The 22,819-nt window shown below is 45.9% G+C and overlaps 1 protein-coding gene and 1 non-coding gene across 9 annotated transcripts in view; both read right to left on the bottom strand.

The window, feature by feature from the left end:
- The window catches only part of LOC119394533 (protein LMBR1L), a 583,826-nt gene that overhangs the window by 277,167 nt on the left and 283,840 nt on the right, over positions 1–22,819 (bottom strand). The gene's annotated exons all lie outside the window — the stretch shown is intronic.
- Trnas-gga (transfer RNA serine (anticodon GGA)) lies at positions 8,829–8,902 on the bottom strand. The gene has a single exon. It is a non-coding gene; the product is annotated as a tRNA-Ser (tRNA).

Below are 22,819 nucleotides of genomic sequence, written 5' to 3'. Positions count from 1 at the left end.
TCTAAATACAATTACGTGTTTATGAAAATGCCGGGCTCTTGCCAGAAATCTTTTGCGTAGATTTTATTAAAATATTGCACTTCGCACTTTATATCAGCAGACGTGGTACACAAATGGCGTGACATAGAATAGCGGCTCTACGCTCACTAACCAAAAAAAAAAAAAAAAACAGATGGGAGGGCCCAGCCGCATTCACGAAACAAAAACAGCAGCTCTTGCGATAGCTTCGCGGGCGTATGTGTACAGAGCATGTGCTTTGTGCCGAGGAAGAGAAGAAAGATCGCATATGTGGATGGATTACAACACTTGAGTGCTCATTTGGGGCGGTTGGTACATGTTCAACGAAACGAGAAACAGCGCGAAACACAGGACAGTGAAACAGACTGACCACGCGCTGACTTAGAACCAAGGTTTTATTCCGTACATGGGGATAAATATTGGCCTCGAGATCTTGCAGTGGCGCCCTCTCGCGTGTGACGCCAGAGCGAGGACTCCGCTCTCAACCGCGCTGCAGCAGCCGCTGTTCCTGTATGCGGATCGTCTGCTTCAGGCGGGAACATTGTCGAACGAACAGCCTTGCGACGGTCAACTAACGCCTACAACGAATGTTTTCGAGTGTAATCTTGAACTTGTTTTAGTTGCGGCCCAATCGGCAGGGCCAAGAAATCCCCCAGATGGCCGACGAGTGCGCCAATGCCACCGACCGCATTGCTGGTAAGAAAGTGAAACCATGTGTGAGTGTTCTCGCTCGTTATCGTGTTTCTGCCGTACGACACTAATTAGTTTGGGTGTTTCTTTCGCTATTTCAGTAAGCGTGCCGTTCTCCAGCATCTACAAGTATGTAGATAAAGCTTGTGAAAGATCGCGGTGCCTCATCGAGGGCGAGGCGGTGTACGACGCAGGCCACGTTGTTGAATGCGCGGTCGAGGCCGTCAACGGAGATCGCATCACCGTCGCAGCTCTCGTCCTGCAAACAAGTGCGCAAGTGCCGCCTTGTTGCACATCCTCCTGCCGATGACCATGATCGCAGTTTATCCCGTAATGTTGGTTCAGTGAGAACAATATAACGTCGTAGTTCATATTATTAATACCGCACAGGGCCGTCGCATGGATATTAGAATATAACAAATAGTTAATCGCTGATTATACCACGCACAGGGCCACAGAGATTAACGTGGCAAAGGCAAGCTGGGTCCAGTTTCTCACCACGTAGCCTAACGAAAAGCTTAAAGAGCTCCGCTTTTAAAATAGTGTCTGCACTGCCTCAGGTGAAAACTTTTAGAGAATGTGCACTACACAGCAGCAACAGGTTTCGCTTATGTCTTTATAATAAGCACTCTGTTAGGCGCGCGCTTTTCTTTATAAGTAAAATACGTATGTACACCATCCAAATGCAGCCGTAGTCTCAGATATCCTGCGCCGCTCAGCTGAGCTCACGAGGCGCGCTTACGTGCGAGGCGATTCGGAGGCCGCGTCGTCGGCTCCTTGTAGAAGAACTGATAGTTGGGCCAGTTGGTGATAATACTTGAACATATTTAACTTAGCGTAACGACGACGAGGACACAAGAGGAGACAAACCACAGCGCTGACTCGCAACTGAATGTTTTATTAGGGGCCTTCGCGGCAGGTTGTGGGACGGCACCGCACCCAGCGTAAGTCGCCTATGCTTATAGCCTGCGTGCAATAAACGGCTTAAAGGGGCCATGACACGGTCGCCCACAGATTTGTGGTTTTCAGCGAAAACTAGAAGTAGAGGGTCTGTTATGCCTATACAGATTTCAAAGTGGGCCGTAAACGAATATTTCAGTGCAAAACAAGCCCTAGAAGTCGCCGGCTGTAAACCCCGCCCACCGCCGGCGACCGCCATTTTGCAATGGCGCGTGTGACGTCATGTGCAGCCCAGAACGGAGCCGTTGTCTTCTACCAAAGTTTCAGCCGCTGCAAATCGTTCAATTTCAGTGCCAAGCTGAAGAAAGCTAAAATATCTCGATATCACGAGCAGCTGACCACGGAACAATATCGTTCGCCGCAATGCAGACGCTTGCACAGCTAGCTGCTTGTTACGTCACGGCTCGCGAGTGCACCAGTGCTGCCTGACTCTCGGGCCGCTCGCGTGTTTATAAAAATATTCGATTATAAATTAAGTGCTCGACCAAATGCGCTAAAATTTTGCCAGCTTGTTTGTGAATGCACAAGGATTAATCCACATAACACAGATTATGATCGAAAATTGGGTGTCATGGCCCCTTTAAGTATTGGCCAGGCGCTTAGGGTGTATCCACACGACGGACCGAATCCGTCTTTTCCGCCGCGGACGGCGCATCACGTGACCCCGCGTCACGGATTTGTGCCATCCGTGCCTCGTCCGCGGACGTCGCGGACGGAAAATGCCAAGCTCTTTTTCGCATTCGGATCCGCGCGGAATACCACAACAGATTTAGCCGAGGGTGCCATTATAGGTCTAGCAACAAGCGCTGCTTTTTCTTTTTCTCGTATAGTTTCGTAAATTTAGCCAATGAAGATTTATTTTATTATTGCCAGATATCTATCTATTTTAAACCTTGTAGGCGTTTTCCAACACACAACGTAATGGCTGCTCTAAAAGCGAGGCTCTCCAAGTCTGCGCGTAGGTTAAACTGAACAGTCTCGGATGCAATAAATGGGAGCTATGTTTCGAGTAGAAATGCACAGACGTGCAACACTTGCCCGAAGCAAGGTACTGTAGCGCGACCTGCAGCCTTGTTTCCGCTGATATGGCTCGCCGCATCACGGGGTCCTGTCGTTCTATGCAAGGTCCCACGAGCGACAGCAACTGAACAAACTGCTCTCCTGACACTCGCAGCAGCCCCCTGTATTCTTCGGTGTAACCAAAAGCTCACCGTACAGTTGTACAGTTAGTGTTGTATACCCAGATGCTTGTAGTCCTTTTTCCAACAAGATCTTTTTGCAGGAAAGAAGAGCGCTTCACCGTCTAATTCTGGTAATGCAACAGCCATTGCAGCTAATCGTCGCTTTCTTTCGAACTCCATCTTCAACTTAAAAGAAACTCTGCGCCATAGACGGAAATGTAAAAACCTTCAATACTTTTGCTAGCGATGAATGTGTTTTCGACTTCCAGACTGCTCGCGCCATCTAGAGAAAAAAAAAGAACAAGCAAGCATTCGCACATTATTATGACCTCTGAGATTTGGTAGCTATCGCAGATCACCGAGCTCATGTTCTGCCAATAGAGGTACTCACTAAGCCTACAGCTCTCAGAAAACGAGTAGGGCGCTTGGAAACAGTACCGAATTGTCATGAATACGTTGCCGGCGAAGCTTGAGGACACAAACCTAAAGCCGACACAATCATCAGTTTGGGACTAACAGCCCACGCAATGCGCAAGGAAGAGCTTAAAAATTCGAAGCGGGCAGCTCTCGCTTCAGACAGTGCCGCCATGTTTTTTCGCTGCGGCGCGTCCGTCTACTCGCTTCGTCCGTCGTCTGGATGTGCTTTCCAGCCGGACGGGCGGTGGAACGATCGTCCGCGGACGAGATTTCTGTGGATAAGTCCGTCGTGTGGATACACGCTTAAACGTGGTCACAAGCTTACCTAAGAGTGGCGCGTACGGTGGGTGTCCGCGAAGTGATTGCTGCACACGGTCGATGAAGGCGTGGGGCGCATTCCCATTCTTAGCTTGACGATTTACTCCTTCTTCAGCTTCGGGTCCTTAGAGTAGTTGTGAAAGCTAACGCCTTTTTCACGAGCGGACGAAGTACACTGAGGCACAGAGCAATACTTCACCATTGCGCAGCACTCGCCGCGGAGACAAGCGGCCGCAGTTCTACGAAACAAAAAGCTGTAGTTCTAAATGAATGTTAAAAGCAGTCCCGTGGTTGTTCGAACAGCATCAGTAGCCACCATACGCAAGACAACAATTGAACTGCTTTTTTGTTGAGATTTACCACAACGGTGGTTTCAACACGGCGCTGGGCCTACGTAGCAGACGAAAGCGCGGATCCCCGCTCTGACGTCATACTGGCGCCGTTCGCAGCGCCGCCATCGGTCGCACACCAGGCCAATAGCACACGCAACGTGAAAGGAAGGAGAGGAGAACAGTGGTGTGTAATTTGTTCACGAATTCTATGTAAGCATCCGAAAAAATGTAAAGAAGCCATCATCCACTTGACAGATACGCAATTTCGCTGGTGAGGAGCGCTAACGAAGGCACACTCACGCACTTATCACCTTTTTTGTCAATGCATAACACCTCAGAAATCTCACATGCTCGTTGATCACTGTATCGCCGAAGCATCTTGTATTGACAGCATGACAGCCACATATAGAGCTGTGCGCAGCTAGGTGGCTGCCAGCAGAACCCTGCATTAGATTGCGGTGTTCTCTGCGGCGGTCATTTACACACCGGCCAGTTTGGCCGGTGTAGCAGCGACCGCATTCAACAAACTTTTTCGCTTGTTTCTTATTACACACCCAAGGCCCTCAGTCTTCTCTGTTCACCGTTATTGCACATACTAGAGAACTTATTTTTTGCTGAAAAGACAACTCTGATGCCTGCTTTTTGTAGTACCTTTTTTAAACAATGCGACACCCTATGCAAATACGGAATGACCGCTGTTTTTGAAAGTGGGCTCTTTTCTTGACGACTATTCAATTTCTATGGCTGTGTCACGTCCTCTAGAAGATCTTCGGCTATGGAACACATAAGTTCTCCGGTAGCCTGCCATGCGCAGTCTGCGCACCTGCAAATCAAAGTTAGTGCACATTGTGTGATGGCATGATCGCGACAACGCTGCCCGTAGACAAGATTTTGCAATCGCTCGCTTGACAAGTTTGGAATGCGCAGAAATGTAAGGTAACAAGCTTTTCTTGGAGCGGGGGTCATACTGCCAGCACACGTGGTCAGATAAAAACATTTCAAGGTCAAGAAACCGAAGTCTGTTACCAGTGGGAAATTCAGTGGTTAGATGCAGTTTGCTCATGCAAGAGCGAAACACGTCAACAATTCGATCAGCACATCGCTGAGCGTCAGAGTGGTCAGACCTGTAAAATATCAAAAAGTCGTCCACGAATCTAAACACTTTTACAGCGCTCGTCTGATGCAGGCATTCCAAGAGGGATCTGTCATATTTGGCTAAAATAATATCACTTAGGATCGGGGCGAGACACGAACCTATGCAGATAGAACCTATTCAAAAAGATGTCTGCATAGGTTCGTGTCTCGCCCCGATCCTAAGTGATATTCTTTTAGCCAAATATGAGAGATCCTTCTTGGAATGCCTGCATCAGACGAGCGCTGTAAAAGTGTTTAGGTTCGTGGACGACTTTTTGTTATTTTACAGGTCTGACCACTCTGACGCTCAGCGATGTGCTAATCGAATTGTTCACGCGTTTCGCTCTTGCATGAGCACACTGCAACAGACCACTGAATTTCCCACTGGTAACAGACTTCGGTCTCTTGACCTTGAAATGTTTTTATCCGACCACGTGTGCTGGCAGTATGCCCCCCGCTCCAAGAAAAGCTTGTTACCTTACATTTCTGTGCATTCCAAACTTGTCAAGCGAGCGATTGCAAAATCTTGTCTACGGGCAGCGTTGTCGCGATCATGCCATCACACAATGTGCACTAGTTTTGACTCGCAGGTGCGCAGACTGCGCATGGCAGGCTACCCGGACAACTTACTGTGTTCCATAGCCGAATATCTTCTACAATACTTAACACAGCCAAAGAAACTCAACAGTCGTCAAGAAAAAAGCCCACTTTCAAAAACAGCGGTCATTCCGTATTTGCATAGGGTGTCGCATTCTTTAAAGAAGGTAGCACAAAAAGCAGGCATCAGAGTTGTCTTTTCAGAAAAAAAAATAAGTTGTCTAGTATGTGCAATAACGATGAACAGAGAAGACAGAGGGTCTCGTGTGTGTGATAAGAAACACGCGAAAAAGTTTGTTGAATGCTGTCATAACGCGGTATATGAAATCCCCCTCTCCTGCGGTCACTGCTACATCGGCCAAACTGGCCGGTGTGTAAATGACCGCCGCAGAGAACACCGCAATCTAATGCAAGGTTCTGTTGGCAGCCACCTAGCTGCGCACAGCTCCATAAGCGGCTGTTATGCTATCAATACAAGATACTTCGGCGATACAGTGATCAACGAGCATGTGAGATTTATGAGGCGTTATGCATCGACAAAAAAGGTGATAAGCGCGTTAGTGTGCCTTCGTTAGCGCTCCTCACCAGGGAAATTGCGTATCTTGTCAAGTGGATGATGGCTTATTTACATTTTTTCGGATGCTTACATAAATTCGTGAATCAATTCCACGTCACTGTTCTCCTCTCCTTCCTTTCACCTTGCGTGTGCTATATTTATCCCCGTGTACGGAATAAAACCTTGGTTGTAAGTCAGCGCTTGGTCTGTCTCTTTCACTGTCCTGTGTTTCGCGCTGTTTCTCGTTTCATTGAATGGATTACAAGCCCAGCTGTTAAGCAGTGATGCTACCGAAGACTTCTGACATGGACCAATTTTCAGAGCAGCAACATTTTCATTTTAGAGCACTTTGGAGCAGCAATAATTTCCATCTTGGAGCACTTTGGAACAGGTAATTTGGCATCTGGGAGCACTCTGGAGCAGCTAATTTCACATCCTGGAGTACACTGGAGAAGCAAGTTGCATTTACATTCAAGCAATTGAATAATCATTATGGGACTCTCATGAAGAGCTAGCAATACTTCGATCAGTTGCAAAATCTCATGGAGAAAATCATCTCAGGAGCACTCCATATTTCACTCGATAATGCAAAAATAAGGGCTTCATGCAGTTGAGTCTTCTGGAGTAGCCTCTTCAGCGATTATTTTCGACACTAGCAAATTAACAAAATACTGGATCACTAAAATTGTACTTTATGAAATAACCCTATAAATACACCTATGTAGTTATCAGCAGACGTGGTACACAAACGCCGCGACGTACAACAGTGCCTTAGCGCTAGAGTCGCACTGTCCCTAATGCGACTCCAAGGCGAAAGCCCTCTACTTTTACAGGCAAAGATGTTATGAGATCACAACGGCCATTTTTGGCGGTGTAGTTGTCCGCCGCTGCTGTCACCGCCACCGCCGGTGTCCGTAACCACTATCGCGGGAAATTAAAAAATAATATTAAAAAATATCCAGAATGAAACGGGGTTCGAACCTGGGCCCTCTTCATGGCAGCCCAGTATTCTACCACAGAGCCATGCCAGTGCTTGAAATTCCATTGCAAAAAGACCCTCTACAGGCTTCATATCGAGAAGGAACCACAGTAACATATGTAATATAGCGTGGTAGAAGAGCAAAATAACAACCCGGCGTCACACAACGCAAATTCTGTAACCAGGCATCATACAATGCAAATTGTCTAACGAATTGCCCAACCAATTACAAAGGGCTCCGTCACAATTCTTCATCGTCATCAAGCACAGCATCAACAAAGTGCACATAAAGCCTTACAGATGTATAGAGGGTAACTCGCTTCTCTGCAAAATTACAAATAGTGGTGTAGTCAGTGTTTCCCAACTTCACAAAAATTATGACTTACGGCGTAGTGGGTACCTTGCAAATGTACGTGATTAGTAGCCCTAGCGGATTTAACTATGGACTCTAGAAATGCCGCTCGTCCAGCTTTCGCGGCGTCTGTGCTGCGCTTTCCGAGCAAGCCTGTCGTTTTCTTTCTTCTTGATCGCTTGAATTGCTGGGCACAGCATGACCTCACTTAGCTAGCCTCAGAAAGCCAACCTCCTCCGACACTCCCTTCTCTCTTTCTGAGGTCTCTCTGCACTTTAGGAAGAGCATTCTCGCAGTGCTTCCAGACTATCGTTTGTGCATGGGCCGTGTTGCCTGGAAGATCGAGATCCCCTTCAAGTTGAGCTTCCGCAAAAGTGTCCGAAAAGTGTTCAACAGAGGACAACATCAAATAACAACCTTCGTTTTCCTATTACAGAGAAGCTGTATAGGGCTAGGACATTCCGTTTGTGCGCCAAAAACCTCCTAGCGCTCTCTAGGGGAGCATGGAAAAAACAATAAAAAAAACTAACAGGATCCCTTATGCATTCGCCCAAGACACCTTGAAGGCGAAAACGATCTCCTTTTTCTTCTCACTCCATGTATTGATCCTCTGCCACCCCCCTCAGAAAGCTTTCTGCACCCAACGTTTTTTTAACGTGACAGCGTTAAGAGCTCGTTTCACAAAAACTCCAGTGTTGGTGTCTGCATCGAAAAAAATCAGCGTTCTCCATGACCGAAAAATCAAGAGAGATGCAAATAAAATAAGTACTAAACAGTTTCGGTTCGAGTGAGAATCGAACCCAGACCTTCTCCGTGACAAGCACATGCTCTACCAAAAAGCCACATCAATGCTTGAAACTGCTTCGAGAAAAAACACTATATGAATTAGAGGTGTGCACGGGCTCCGGGTAGCCCGAAAGCCCGAGCCCGACCCGGCCCGCGGGCCGGGCTCGAGCGGGCCGACGTATTTTCACCTCCTCGGGCCTCTTGGAGTTTTATCGGGCCGGGCTCGGGCCCTGCACAAAGCCCGACTCAAGCCCGAAATATAGAGAATGAGCGGGAATCGCTTTCCAGCACGCATACATCGCATTTTCCGCGACCGCCCTTTACCGCTTTTCCTTTCCATTCGCTACTTTACACAAAAGGGGAGCAGGTAAAGCACTGCCTCTGTTGCACTCCGACAAACAGAGAAGTAAGAAAGAGAAAATAGACAACCACCCGTTTGTAGCACGAAGCCACAAGGAAATCCATACGGATTTCTCAGAAATAAAGCCTCTTAGTTGCCGAAAAATTCGTCCTGGTCCGGGGATCGAACCCGGGACCAACGCCTTTCCGGGGCGGTCGCTCTACCAATTGAGCTAACCAGGAAGCTAGCAATTGGCAGCGCGAGGGCGAATTCATCGACAACTCGAAGCAACTGGACATGTATTGCAAATCAGTTCTGCGGAATCCCGCAAGGTGGCGGATGGTTGGTTGTCTAACGGGTGGTTGTCTATTTTCCCTTTCTTAACCCTTCCGCCACCTTGCGGGATTCCGCAGAACTGATTTGCAAAACAGAGAAGTAACACCACCTGAGCTAGCGACGGCGCCACGCGACTGTTCGCGTTAGATTTAAAGCTAAATCCCATATGAGCGAAAATGCACGCGACAGCGACGAGCGACCCGACGTAGATCGCCTTCGTGCAAGCTGACGCTTGCATGGGCATACCCCGTACACGTGACGGCTTTGGCGAGCGAACTCCATTATTGCTGGCATGAGGCCGTCTACTTGTAATTTGTCATCTGTGTAATAGAGACTGTTCGTCGTGTTATGTTTGATCATATTTGATATGCTCAATAAAATGCCAAATTACCAGAAAACGATGTTTTGTTTTCGCAGCGAACCTTCAAAAAGCCGGGCCGGGCCGGGCCGGGCCGGGCCCGGGATTGTGTTTTCGTACGTCGGGCCGGGCCGGGCGGGCTCACAGCCCTTTGCCGTCGGGCTCGGGTGGGCCTTCGACAAAGTCAGCGGGCCCGGGCCGGGCTCGGGCTCGGAAATACGGCCCGTGCACAGCTCTAATATGAATGTCATGTAGTGAGATGCAACATTACTTGGAACTAACACACAAAAAGCCAAGGAAAGTATAGGGGATGTAATTTGTAGTAATTATGATGTAAATGTGAAGAACGTAAAGTGGACGAAAAGAAAACCTGTCGCCAGCACCGAACCTTATACCCCTTACAGAAATTTCATATATGGCACTTATATAAATTATATGCGGCCATATATGAGTATATATGTCTGCATATGGGCCATATAACTTGTAAATAGGGCCATATACGGCGCGACTGATTCATATATGGAGTCAAATAGAGCCATCTATGGCGCGGCTGGTCCATATAACGAGTCAAATCCCGCCATATATGCCACGGCCACACCATATATGACATCAAGTAGATCCTTATATGGGGAGGTGCTCCCATATATGGGATGGACAACGTATATATAGCACCAGCCACTGACTTATATGCGGATTGTCATATATGGCAATCTGTACAAAAAAGTTGCCTAATTATTATCTGCACCAACTAGAGTATCAAGTATAGATACTGTTTTTTGCAATGCAATCACAAAAGATAAAATATTAAGCATAGACAAATCTACCGGGGGGGAGGGGGGCAAGGGGGGCGCTAGCCCCCCTACTGAGAAATGTTGGGGGGGGGGGGCGGAGCCCCTCCACTTTCGACAGTGATTATTGTCGGCTGCAGACTGGGAAACTAACAAGTCAGGGAAAGTTTTACTTGAACGCAGCAATAACGTATTATTGTAATAAAATTTGTCCTACGACTCTGCTGTGACGACTGTCCTCAGTGTGTCATGACCACGCACTTTAGTACTTCCTGCGGTGCGGGCTGCCTATTCCACGCTTGTGTGTCTTGCGCTCGAGCATTGCAGAGCAGGCTATCGCTCAGCAGGGGCTCTATAACATTACAGCAACCTGTCATGATTTTATTTTGTTCTGCCTGGCCCAAAATTTAAGTAATCGGCGACGCAAATATGGGCGAGAACTAGTAAACGTTTTAGAGCTCGATCAAACGCTCTCCTTTTTCAGGAAATTCAGTTTCTCTCTTTGCAAACGAAGAGCATCGCCACTGCTCCATATTCAAGCTGCTGTGAGTTGATGTGTGCAGAAGTGTCCACTATTTTAGTTGTGCCTAGCCAGGACAGCTAAAATAGATTCCCACTTTAGTCTCCGATTAGCCTGCTTCACTTGACTTATCATATGGTATAGGCTACAACTGAAAGTATCTATTATACACTTATGAATCCATCTCGCCCGCTGCTATAAGCAGCCGCTGCCAATGTGATTGGCTGGCAGCCTTCTTAAATGATGTTTAAGTGGACTTGACTTATTATGTTAAGAGTGGACACGGCAGCACTGCCGTGACGATGTCGCCTACGTTCCTCTGTTTGTACAGGTTTTGGTGGAATGGATCATCTTGGACCGAGCAGTGGCTCGTCATCACTGAAACAGGGAACGATTGTGCCGGGTTGGGCAGTGCGCTACTTGCTTCAAGGGACAGCCACCTCTGCGCAGCTAGATTGGAGCTGGCGAGTTCAATGATATGCCACGTAGATCTGGACAACTGCGCACCCACTTGGAGCACGATGACGTCCCACGCAGCCTTGATGGCAAGCTGGATGGAGCCCATAAAAGCAAGGACCGACGCCTCAAGCTTCAGTGGACACGGCAGCCTTGCCGTGACGATGTCGCCTTACGTTCCTCTGTTTGTACAGGTTGGTGACGAAAAATATGGCTTTCATAGGAATTGAATTTGCTTGATAGTGCTGCCGTGTCCACAATTGCCCTCAGTTGTTTGAAAGATTGCTATTCAGTTGTATGCCTCTTGCTGAAAATGTCAGGTGATGTCGAGCAAAATCCTGGGCCTGATACTAAAGGAACACTGGAGAAAATATTGAACAATCAGAGCGAAATACTAGCAAAAGTAAATGAAATGCAAGCAAGGCAGACCTCATAAGATGCCTGTATTGCCGATAGGAAAATTGGACTACAGACCATTGAAAAACAACTAGGGGGGCTAGGGGAAATTCAGAAACGCCTTACGGCAATAGAAACGGGTATTGGTGAGCATGAGGGTGAATTATCTGCTCTTGCAAGACGCATAGAGGATCTGGAGAACCGTTCTAGACGTAACAATCTCATTATACGCGGAACAGAGGAAGAAGACCCTGAGAACGAAGCAGTATTACTGAGAAAGGTGAATGACGAAATCTTTGGCAAAATACTTAATGCAAAGCTAAGCTCAATCGAGAGAATACACCGACTGGGAAAGAAAACTCCTGGTAGGAATCGTCCGGCCATTTTGAGAGTAGCAGACTTCAGGGATAAGTTGAAAATCATGACAAACTGTCCCAAACTCAAGGGTACACAGTTCAGCATCAGTGAAGGTTAGTCCAAGCGATTTGTTGAAATCAGAAAACAACTATGGATTTCATCAGCGGAAGAAAGAATGAAGAGAATGAAAGCTAAACTTATTTTCGATAAACTAAAGGTAAATAATGTTCTTTATGGCTGGAATGAAGCAAGCAATAAACGGTTCAGGATTACTAGTTAAGGCCACACCGGATCCGAGTGACGCAAGCCACGACCAACAGCATGCTTTAAGATCATTAATTTAAATGCTAGGAGCATATTGAGTAAAGCTGACGCGGTAGAAGCAGTGATCCTAGAGCATGAGCCAGACATAATGATTATAACAGAGACATGACTACATAAAGATGTACAAGATTCGGAAGTGACACCTTCAGGCTATGTAATTGTAAGAAATGATCGGCAAACCAGAGGAGGCGGTATCGCTTTCCTTATCAAAGATTGCATTAAATTTTCAGTATTGGATGACAACTTTCACATAGAAATGCTATGGATTACGACTAGGCTAAATAATCAAACTGTGCATATTGGAGGACTATACAGGGCCCCAAATTCTTTTTTGGATACAATAACAAAGCTAAGAGATTTTATGGATTCAAAGTTTAGTCCGCATGATAACGTTGTTTTGCTAGGTGACCTTAACCTACCGGGAATAGACTGGCTATGTCACTCTCCGGGAACAGAGCAAGTAGCAAGTACTGAGCAACTACTGGAACTAGTATTCTCGTACGGGCTAATGCAAATTGTTACTGATTTTACCCGGATAGGTACTACAGTAGAACCCCGCTGTTACGTTCCTCACTGCTGCGTTTTCCCGGCTGTTACGTCGTTTTCCGCCGGTCCCGGCATAGCTCCCATAGAATACAATGTATTGGGAACCCCGCTGTTACGTCGTAACTGTCGGACCGTTCCCATATGATACGTCGCGAAGCGCGCTCGGAGCCGACCGAGTGACTACCAAAGAGAGCGGCCATGGTGCATTTTCACGCAGCTTGGCCTCGTTTGACCGTAATATTAGCCACATGAGAGGCGCAAGCAACAGAATCTTTCAACTGATGCAAACAAAAGCATGGCCTTTGAGATTCAAATTGCAAAGATGGCGTCTATGACGTAACTGCTCGCGAAAGCAAGGCCTTCGAGATTGGCATTTACTATTAACAAAAGCATAGCCTTTGAGATTTGTATTGCACAAACATGGCGTGTATGACGTAATTGCTTGCGAAAGCAAGGCCTTTGAGATTGGCATTCACTTCTGCCATCGCGTTGGCGTAGACTCATCATCATCGTTATTTGTCGGAGAACGGGAGGAGTTCGAGCTGGTTGGAGCTCGCATGGTCGTGCGTGCGGTTCGCGGTCGGACTCGCCGCGCCGGTCGTGATTGCGTGTGCTTAGTTCTTTCATACCTACAGCTGTTGGTGTTAAAAAAATCACATACGTTGATTACATTTCTGTGGATGAGGCCGTCCTAAGCTCCACGTTTCTATCCATCGACTAGATCGCGGCTGAGCGCGCCGATTTTCATGCTGCTCGTAAGAATTGAAATAAAATTCTGTACCACTAAATATTTTGCCGTTTTTCCTGTTTTTCGGCTCTTGCGTTTCCCGTCTCTTACGTTTATTTCCTACGGTCCCTTCAAAAACGTATCAGCGGGGTTCTACTGTACAAGGTCATCGGTCCTTGATTTGGTATTTCTGTCAGCTGAACTGCGGCATTTTCTTAGCGGCTGTGATGTCGTAGAGGGTCTGTCTGATCACAAAATGGTAGTAACGCGCCTAGCAATGTCTTCCGACACTTCCAGTAGACACACGTTTAGCATCGTAATGAACTTTGTGGCCGCAGACGACGTAGCCATTCTAGACTACCTTGAACAATCATTTGATAATTTTCTGGTCCTCTACTATACTGGCTGTAGCACTGACAGATTATGGCAGTTATTTTCAAATGTCGTTGCAAAGTGTGTTTTTGTTATATACCCAAGGTTGTGAAACGCATTCGTAAAACCAATCCTTGGATTACTAGAGAAATTATTCATGTGAAAAGAAAACTAAAACGAAAACAGAAGTCTTGTTCGAGAAATAGTACCTCTGAAAACAAAACCTGTATTAAATCAATGCGGCAAGAACTGAAACGACTAATCACGGAATCCAAGGATATATTTTACAATGTGACACTGAAAAAATTCTTGCATGAAGCCCCCTCAAAGTTCTGGCGCTATATAAACCCTCCGTCAAGTTCTAGCCAATTATTCGAGGAACCTACTCAGCAATATGTTGATCACTTTAATACCTTTTTCGCTTCTGTTTTCACGAATGATAATGGTAACTTTCCTCATCTTCCCGCTACACCATCACGGCAGCCAATTGATAATGTAGAGGTTAGTGAGGAAGGCGTTCTTAATCTTTTACTTAACTTGAATATGAGAAAGAGCCCTGGCCCTGATGGTGCACCCAACGAGTTCTTGTACAGATACGCAGAACGGGCTTCCCGTTTTCTTACTAAAATATTCCAGTCTTCAGTACGTAACAGCTCATTTCCAACTGCATGGAAGTGCGCTAAAATCACGACTGTGCACAAAAGTGGCTCTCATTTAGAAGTCAAGAATTACCGTCCAATCTCGCTCATTAGCACATGCTCAAAATTACTGGAGCACATCATAAAGAAACATCTGTTGGCCTATCTCGATAGCCATAACATATTGTTTCCAAATCAGCATGGATTCTGCCAAGGCTTATCAACGACAACCCAACTACTTGAATTTGTCCATGATCTTTCCAAAGCAATAAATATGCATAGTCAAACTGACGTGGTATTTATGGATTTCGCGAAAGTATTTGATAAGGTGTCCCATGCAAAATTGTTATTTAAAATTGATAACACGTTTCAAAATAATTTGCTCACGACATGGTTTGAATCTTATCTTACCTCTCGGCAGCAGTTTGTTGAAATAAAAGATAAGAAGTCTAGTGTGGTTGCAGTAAATGCTGGAGTTCCGCAGGGGTAGTGTACTGGGCCCTCTTTTATTTTTATTGTTCATAAATGATCTACCAAATGATGTCAGTGTCCCTATTAGGTTGTTCGCTGATGATTGTGTTGTTTATAGCACAATTGAGACTCGACATGATCAAATTAACTTAAACCGCAACCTTCAAAAAATTCGTAATTGGTGTGAAGACTGGCAAATGACGTTAAACCCAGAAAAAACAGTTTTTATGTCTAGAAAGAAACAAATGCTGAATTATGACTACGGGATTGACGACGTCAAGCTCAAGCGTGTAGATAAGCACAAATATCTCGGAATATTGTTTACGCCTGATTTGCGATGGAATTCCCATATTGACCATGTCTGCTCGAAGGCTACTAAGGCACTTTACAGTCTCAGGCGTAACCTTTATCGGGGTCCCCCTGATATAAAGTGCCTTGCTTACAAGACTTTAGGCCAACAGTTGATTATTCTAAAATTGTATGGGACCCTTATACTCAGTCGAACTGCAATAAATTAGCAAGGGTGCAACGACTTAGCGCTAGGTTTATATTTAATAAATATCGTCGGCAATATTCTCCTTCTGAGCTCTGTGCGCAAGCGGGTCTAGAAAGTTTGGAAATTAGGGCGAAGATTGAGAGACTAAAATTTATTTTCCAGTTAATGCATAATCAGTTTAAACTTTCCCATACAGCTTTCTTTCAGTTTAGCACGCACGAACATTCCAGACATCGCCATAGTATGTACATCGTGCCCCTTGCCTCTCGTAATGAGTGCTTTAGGTTCAGTTACTTCCCCCGTGTTATCGATGAATGGAATATGTTACCCGATTCTACTATCACATGTTCTTCGCTAACGTTATTTGAAGAAAGTGTCAAACGGGGCTACATGTAACTTTAATTCTGCGTATATGCTTTGAACAGTCTCGCGATGCTGCCTACGCTTGTCCTTTGCTTTTCAACACGATGCATTTTACCCTGCTCTCTGCTTGTACTCATTAGTATGCTTTTGTCATTTCTTTTTGTATATTTTCGCTGCTGTTCGCAACAAATCCTGCACAATATCACTAGAATTTTGTAGCAAATTTTGCCTATAAACTATGTGTACCTTCCACCCTGTATTGGCCCCCTTCAGGCCTAACAGCATCAATAAATGAATTAATGTTCAAAAAGAGACACTCTGGCTGTTCCGAAAAAAAATGAGTTATTGTTCAGCACAGTAATGTGCTGCTTATTGTGCACACTTCATTTTAACGCTGCGAGTTTTCGCAGACTTGTGACGTCGCGTAACAAGGAGGCGATTTTATGGCACATTGAAAATTTTTCACGAATAGCGAAGAACCAATGACAGACAAAACGTCGTATTGAAAATAGTTCACTATTATTATTTTTTACACACTCATGCACGTGGTAATTACGCGGTGGATCACTTACGCGTCATTGGTTGCATCGTTTTACGAGCAGGTGCTGTGAGCATGACCCAGAAAATTTCGACCAATCATCAACAGCTAACGACCTATACGGTAGGAAACAATGCGGGGTAGTTTAATGTTATAATCGCCCACATTTTTTCAAGGAAAATTTGAGCTTACACAGTTTACGTAGGCTATTTAATTGGAGAAACCGGAGGGGTGGAGTAAAGGGCCACTACACCGCCCCCACCAAAGCTGGGAAAAGTAGGAGGGCAAAGAACGACACCTATTATATAAATTCGTAGTCATTTATAATTTTATAGCTATACACAACCAGCTCAATGTGGTTTGCTTCAGTATTAATCGACTGAACTTGGTCTTCTTCTTAAGAAAGACTTTATATTAGAGGGCTCTAACAGCAAAGAAATTGGCACTCGGCTTATCCTGAAGACTTCTGCGAAGTACCTTGCTTTGTCAGCCACGTTTTGTTTAATAAGTGAAAATTTAAGGTACTAGAGTCATAGCGGGTTCTTCATACTCATCATATCTACAACGCCAAACTGAAACTGGCAAGTTTGCTGATGCATTGCTCAGATGATCAGGTTAGACTTGGGTGTACTTTTTAAACTTCGTGGTAATATTTCCAAAATCCAAAATGTTATTAAACACTGATGTGTTCCTTCAGAATGGACACTGCTGTGTTGTCGCGGTATAGGGCAGCCCAGCCTGCACAATCCGTTTGTGCAGATTCTTCCTTGATTTAAAACAAAAAGTTTTGAAAAGCAAGTCATCTGATCAGCTCTATGAATATAAAAAATCACCTCAAATCAAATATATATATATATATATATATATATATATATATATATATATATATATATATATATATATATATATATATATATATACGGCGGACAGAGTGAACGACTCGCGAACGAGTTGGTACGCCACTGATAATAAGGAGTTTTAGCTTGTACGCATGCGCGAACCTTTACGGAACGTAAACTTTTGCGGAACGTAAACTACTCGCCAGATGGGCTTTACATTCACGGCCCTATCTCGCTAATCCACCTTCGTTCGTGGCTACTCGCGATATCCGCTTAGCGGAGACTCCAACCGCCGAGTCAAACTGAGCCGAAGTGCGAGCGCCACTTACGATCACCTTATTTCAGCCGGATTACCGAGGCTAGAGCGACCTAGAATACCGAATCCGCAAACGTGAGAGGCCTAAAGACGCTGACAGGTTGGATAGGTGGCGCCATCTAGCGGGGCCATGGTGTACCAGGCAAGCACAAAATTGTTATTGCAGAAGCATCGGGCGTTCTACTTCCAATGTAAATGCCTTGCAGCGGCATAATTACGAATGAGTTGCCTTTTTAATCATTTTGCCCCCTCAAGAACACTAAGCGAAAACAAACGTGTTCATGATTGTGGTTGCACGAAGCGTCACAAGATGTCGACACCATCGTCCGGTAACCCGGGCTACACCCCTTCACTTATACCCGGATACTGCACACGCTAAAAACCTCTCTTATGATTTTTCTGCAGCGTAACTCAATATTATCTAAATTAAATATAGTTTAAACGCAGTTTAAATGCAGTTGTCATCATCATTTAGTGGTTTGCGCAAACGTAAAGGTTTACGTACGTACGTAAAGGTTTACGTTTGGGCAGCTAAAAAATTTTACTAAAACTCGAGTTCCGGTAAAACGGTAAACGTAATCCGGTAACGGTAACGTAAAGAAGTATACGTTACAAGCTAAAACTCCTATTAAGGTCTATGTACGTGACAGTGCATGGTGCACTCGTGTAAAACTTTGTAGTGTGCACGTGTCTTGCAGGAGTACAGCCACTAGCGTGGGTTTGGACTTAGCGAGCCATAGGGCCGTGTTTGCCGTCACCTCACGTGAAATAGCGCTCCGCTGCACACATGCGTTCAGGCGACAAAGGCGCTGAGCGCAGCGCGGCAAGTACACAGTACTGCCTCTGAGGCAAAAACCAGTCAAAGAGACGCCGGACAAGGAAAAGAAGTCACACACACGACGACTGACACACATAATGAACAGGTGAAAAAATTGGACCATCTCACCGAAGGGAACGCTGATGGGATGCGAAGCAGCAGCGTTGCGCACGGGTGGTGTCACGGGTTGAACGGCGCTAACGCGAGTGCTGCGGTGAGCGCTGGAAGATTCGTTTGAAGCGAAACTCGGTGTAGCGTTTACTGGTGTAAACGTTTGTTTGAAACGCAGATACGAGAGGCGAGCGGGCGTTGGAGCCGGCAGCTGCGGCGCTCCGGCGGGTGAGGGAGAAAGTGACGTACGCGCGCACCTGCGAGGGAAGCGTGCGAGGGGTGCGTGACGTCAACGCCCAGCTGCGGCGTGACCTACTTGGCACCGCTCCAACACCTGCGCCGAGGGAAGCGCGTTGCCTCGCGTTTGTGCAGACGGACGGACATCGTTACACAGGCTAGTCAAAGAGCTGGTACGCATCTAAAAGTATACATCGGCCAAACTGGCCGATGTTTCAATGAATGACTGCGCGAGCACCACAATTCTTTGAACACGTCAGATGGCGCTAATCTTCCTCGCCATTGCCGGATCTGTGCTTGTGCGCTGCTGTTTTCCAATGCTAAGATTCTGGGTAGACGTGGGGGCAAGGAGGAGCGCAAAATCCTTGAAGCATATCATATCGACATGCTCCGTGACGATTATGTCAGCACTCCTTCCATTTCATTATTACAGAAGGAATGCGAATTCCTGTCACTCTGGTGGTGGAATCTTTTTTTTTTTTAGTTTTTGGCTTCATAGTTTTTTCGTGAACAGCGCATGCGCCGTGGTTCTTCTGGGAGTTGCTGTCAGCTAATAAAGCACAGTTGCTATTCCAGTCGTTGTGTGTGTCACTTCTTTCCCTTGTCCGGCGTCTTTTTGACTGGTTTTTGCCTCAGAGTCATTTACCAACTGACCCAGACTTCGACCTTATTACACAGTACTGCTCTCGAGATCCGCAACACATTATTACCTGCGGCAACACCGTACCACGCCCCCTCCCAAAGGCGGCGGGAAAAGCAAAGAGGCTTAACCACACCACGGGTGAAAATACAGAACAAAGGGCGCCGCTAGCACGTCTCCGTGGGCAATTGCTCACGGCGAAAAGTCGCTAAGGGAAAAGGTCCCTCACAACCATGCTGCGTACCCTCATGATCACAGACCACAGGGCCCGATCGCTCGAGGCAGGGCAAACTCCGTTCGCTTTGGCTTTCGATAAGTGCAACTCGGCGCAGTATAACCACGCACATACACATTTCATTTATTGAGATTTCTGAACATTATTTACTCATATCTGCGATTACTTTCAGCTGGCATTTGCCATATTACTTTGCGCAGTGCAATGTTTGAGGGAGTATTTTCAAAAACAAAAATATGTCACTACAACTTGCACGCTTTATACCGACATTCAGAATTGAAGTTGTGCTGATCTTATGCAATAATGCATATTGCGTTTCATTTGGCTGCGTATAAAGTTCTTGACTGTGCAGATTGTCAGCTTAACGTGGATTTAATGAGTACACTCATAAAGAATTTATTGCACGTGGTCTTTGAAAGCGTCAATTGAATCTCATTTGATACATACTTAATAGACATACGTCAAGAAGAGTGCAATTGAACCCCACACCATACACATTTAATTGACCAAGTACTGAACACTCAAAATGCTGAAATTTTATAATACCAACCCTTAACGTAAGCGGCCGAATTCACAAAACTTCTATTTTGTGTGTGTCATTTTTTGATCGGGATCACTTATACGTGCCCCATCAGGATTGGCTTAAATATTACCTTGCGAATGCAATTATCATGAGGCGTTTTTGTGAGTAAGGAAGGGACTTGCATGATGCGTAAACCAAACTCCACATTATGTTTACAGCCCTCCGTGGAGCAGCCACGTTTTTAACAAAACTACATGGAAGCACATCCTTTCAACACTAGCAGTGCGGCGCATATGCTTGTGAACTATAAACGGATACCTGTACATATGTGTTCACATGCACAATTACACTCGCGTGCAGCGGTTCATAGGCACCCGGACACGTGCATTTGCTTCAGTGGGTCCAAAGAATTTCTGCCATGTAAATGTAATATCATTGATTCAATGTTGATTTCGTGCTTGTAGCGCCACTGCAATTATTATTATTATTATTATTATTATTATTATTATTATTATTATTATTATTACTATTATTATTATTATAAAAGCATCAGAAGTACGAGAAAAATCCGGCTCGACGCTTCGTGGTAGCCAGCGTACGCGAAGCAGTGATTGCAGATTCGGCAAATGCCTCTCTCAAAGGTCATGCACCTGTCGGTCTCCGCGGTCAGCGGGGACAACTTGAGCCCTATTGTCCCAAAGCCCGCCTGACTAGTTAAGCGCGCTGCTGCTTGCACGCGGCGGGCCTTGGCGAGGATTCTAGGGATCCCAGTCCCAGTAAAGACGGTAGAGGGGCTTTAGGTCTGAAGGGTGAGAAATTCGGCGAGGGCATAATGGAAACGTCTGCACACAGCAGCCGTTCAACGCAGATGACAAGGCGCGTCGGCCCACTTACAGTAGCGATAAAGAAAATAGCGCGTGAAGACATTAATTCATAAGGTATTAATATTGCGTCATTATTTGTCAAGCTTTCTGCTGCCACGTTATACCTACGAACTTCTTAATCTCATCTGCCCACCTGTGTCTTCCCCTCATGCGTTTTCCATCTCTTGGAATCCAGTCAGTTACCCTTAATGACCACCGGTTATCCTGCCGACGTGCTACGTGCCCGGCCCATGTCCATTTCTTCTTCTTGATTTCAACTATTATATCCTTAACCCCCGTTTGTTCCCTTCCTGTCTCTTAAGGTTACACCTATCATTTTCCTTTCCATCGCTCGCTGCGTCGTCCTCAATTTAAGTTGAACCCTCTAAGTCTCCAGGTTTCTGCTCCGTAGGTATGTACTAGTAAGATGCAGCTGTTATATACCTTCTTCTTGAGGGATACTGGTACACTACCATTCATGATTTGATAATGCTTGCCGAATGAGCCCCATCCCATCCTTATTTTTCTAGTTATTTCACTCTCATGGTTCGGCTCCGCGGTTACTACTTGTCCTAAGTAGACGCACTCCTTTACAACTTCCAGTGTCTCGCCACCTATCGCAAAGCGCTGTTCTCTGCCAAGGTTGTTCCACATTACTTTAGTTTTATGCATATTAATTTTCAGGCCTACTCTTTACTTTCCGTATCCAGTTCAGTAATCATGAGCTGCAATTCGTCTCCCGCTTTACGCATCAATGCAATGTCATCAGCGAATCGCAGGTTACAGAGATACTCTCCATTAACCCTTATCCCTAATTCTTCCCAATCTAGGGCCCTGAAAACCTCCTGTAAACACGCACAGGACCGGGTTGATTGGCGGAACATGGGAGAGGCCTTCGCCCTGCAGTGGGCGTAGACAGGCTGATGATGATGATGACGAATATTCAAGAGTTGAAACTGAGTTCGCCAATAAGCTTCGCAATATTTACTTGCAGTTAGAAGCGCGTAAGTTGCTGATCTCATAGATGTTTTAGCGCTCAGTCTGTATCCATCCACACCACTGTTGCTTTTTCGCTCACCGGAGTCGCGAGTGCGGGTCGTGTTCGTTTCTTGTGATCTCTCATGCTTTTATTTCGTGTTCAGCTACTGCTGTGATTTACACAGGATATTAAAGGGGTCATGAAGCACCCCTTGGGCTTGTTGAAAAAACACATCCTGCGGAAAGCTGACACGGCTATGAACTGCTCTGCCAAATATTAGTCGTGCGCGCCGCGTAAAGGCCACAAGCGGAGCACGGAGTTGCCGTTTCCCCAGGCACCCTCTTTTCAGAGGCCGGTTCTCACTCTCGTCGGTGGGCGGGGCATCTGCACGTTTACGTCGCAAGAGACATAGCATGCTTATTGGCCAATAGCCGACATAAATCAAGAGCGGTGTTTCGATCAGATGCGCTTGTTCCCGTTGACACTGTGTATAATAGTTGTTGTGGTTACATAAACAGGCTGAAATATAGAAAAACTTCGTTGCGAGTTTTCGAAAAGATGACTCACTTCCGGTAGAAGCGAACTGTCGTCTGATGAACTCGGTGCGCCCGCGCACGTTCGAGCGTAACTTAAATTTGGCCGCACGATCTTTTCGGTATCGTAGTTTCGTGTGCCTCGCTTGTTTCGATTAGTCTTGTACGTCATAACTGGCCTCAAACCTTACAAAACTTCATTCAAGCCATAGCGCTCATAAGACAGGGACCACAGAAAGAGGACAGGACGTGCCTCTTTCTGTGGTCCCTGTCTTATGAGCACTATGGCTTCAATGAACGTAACGAACCAACTAGCCCAAAAGTCTGTCCTCTTACAAAACTTGTGTGTGGCGTTGAGTTCTAACGACACGGATCTCTTG

Source organism: Rhipicephalus sanguineus, chromosome 5 (genome assembly GCF_013339695.2).
Source record: "Rhipicephalus sanguineus isolate Rsan-2018 chromosome 5, BIME_Rsan_1.4, whole genome shotgun sequence".
NCBI classification, from domain to species: domain Eukaryota; kingdom Metazoa; phylum Arthropoda; class Arachnida; order Ixodida; family Ixodidae; genus Rhipicephalus; species Rhipicephalus sanguineus.
Note: the sequence above shows the minus strand (reverse complement) of the source record. Positions and strands in the feature narration are given on the sequence as shown.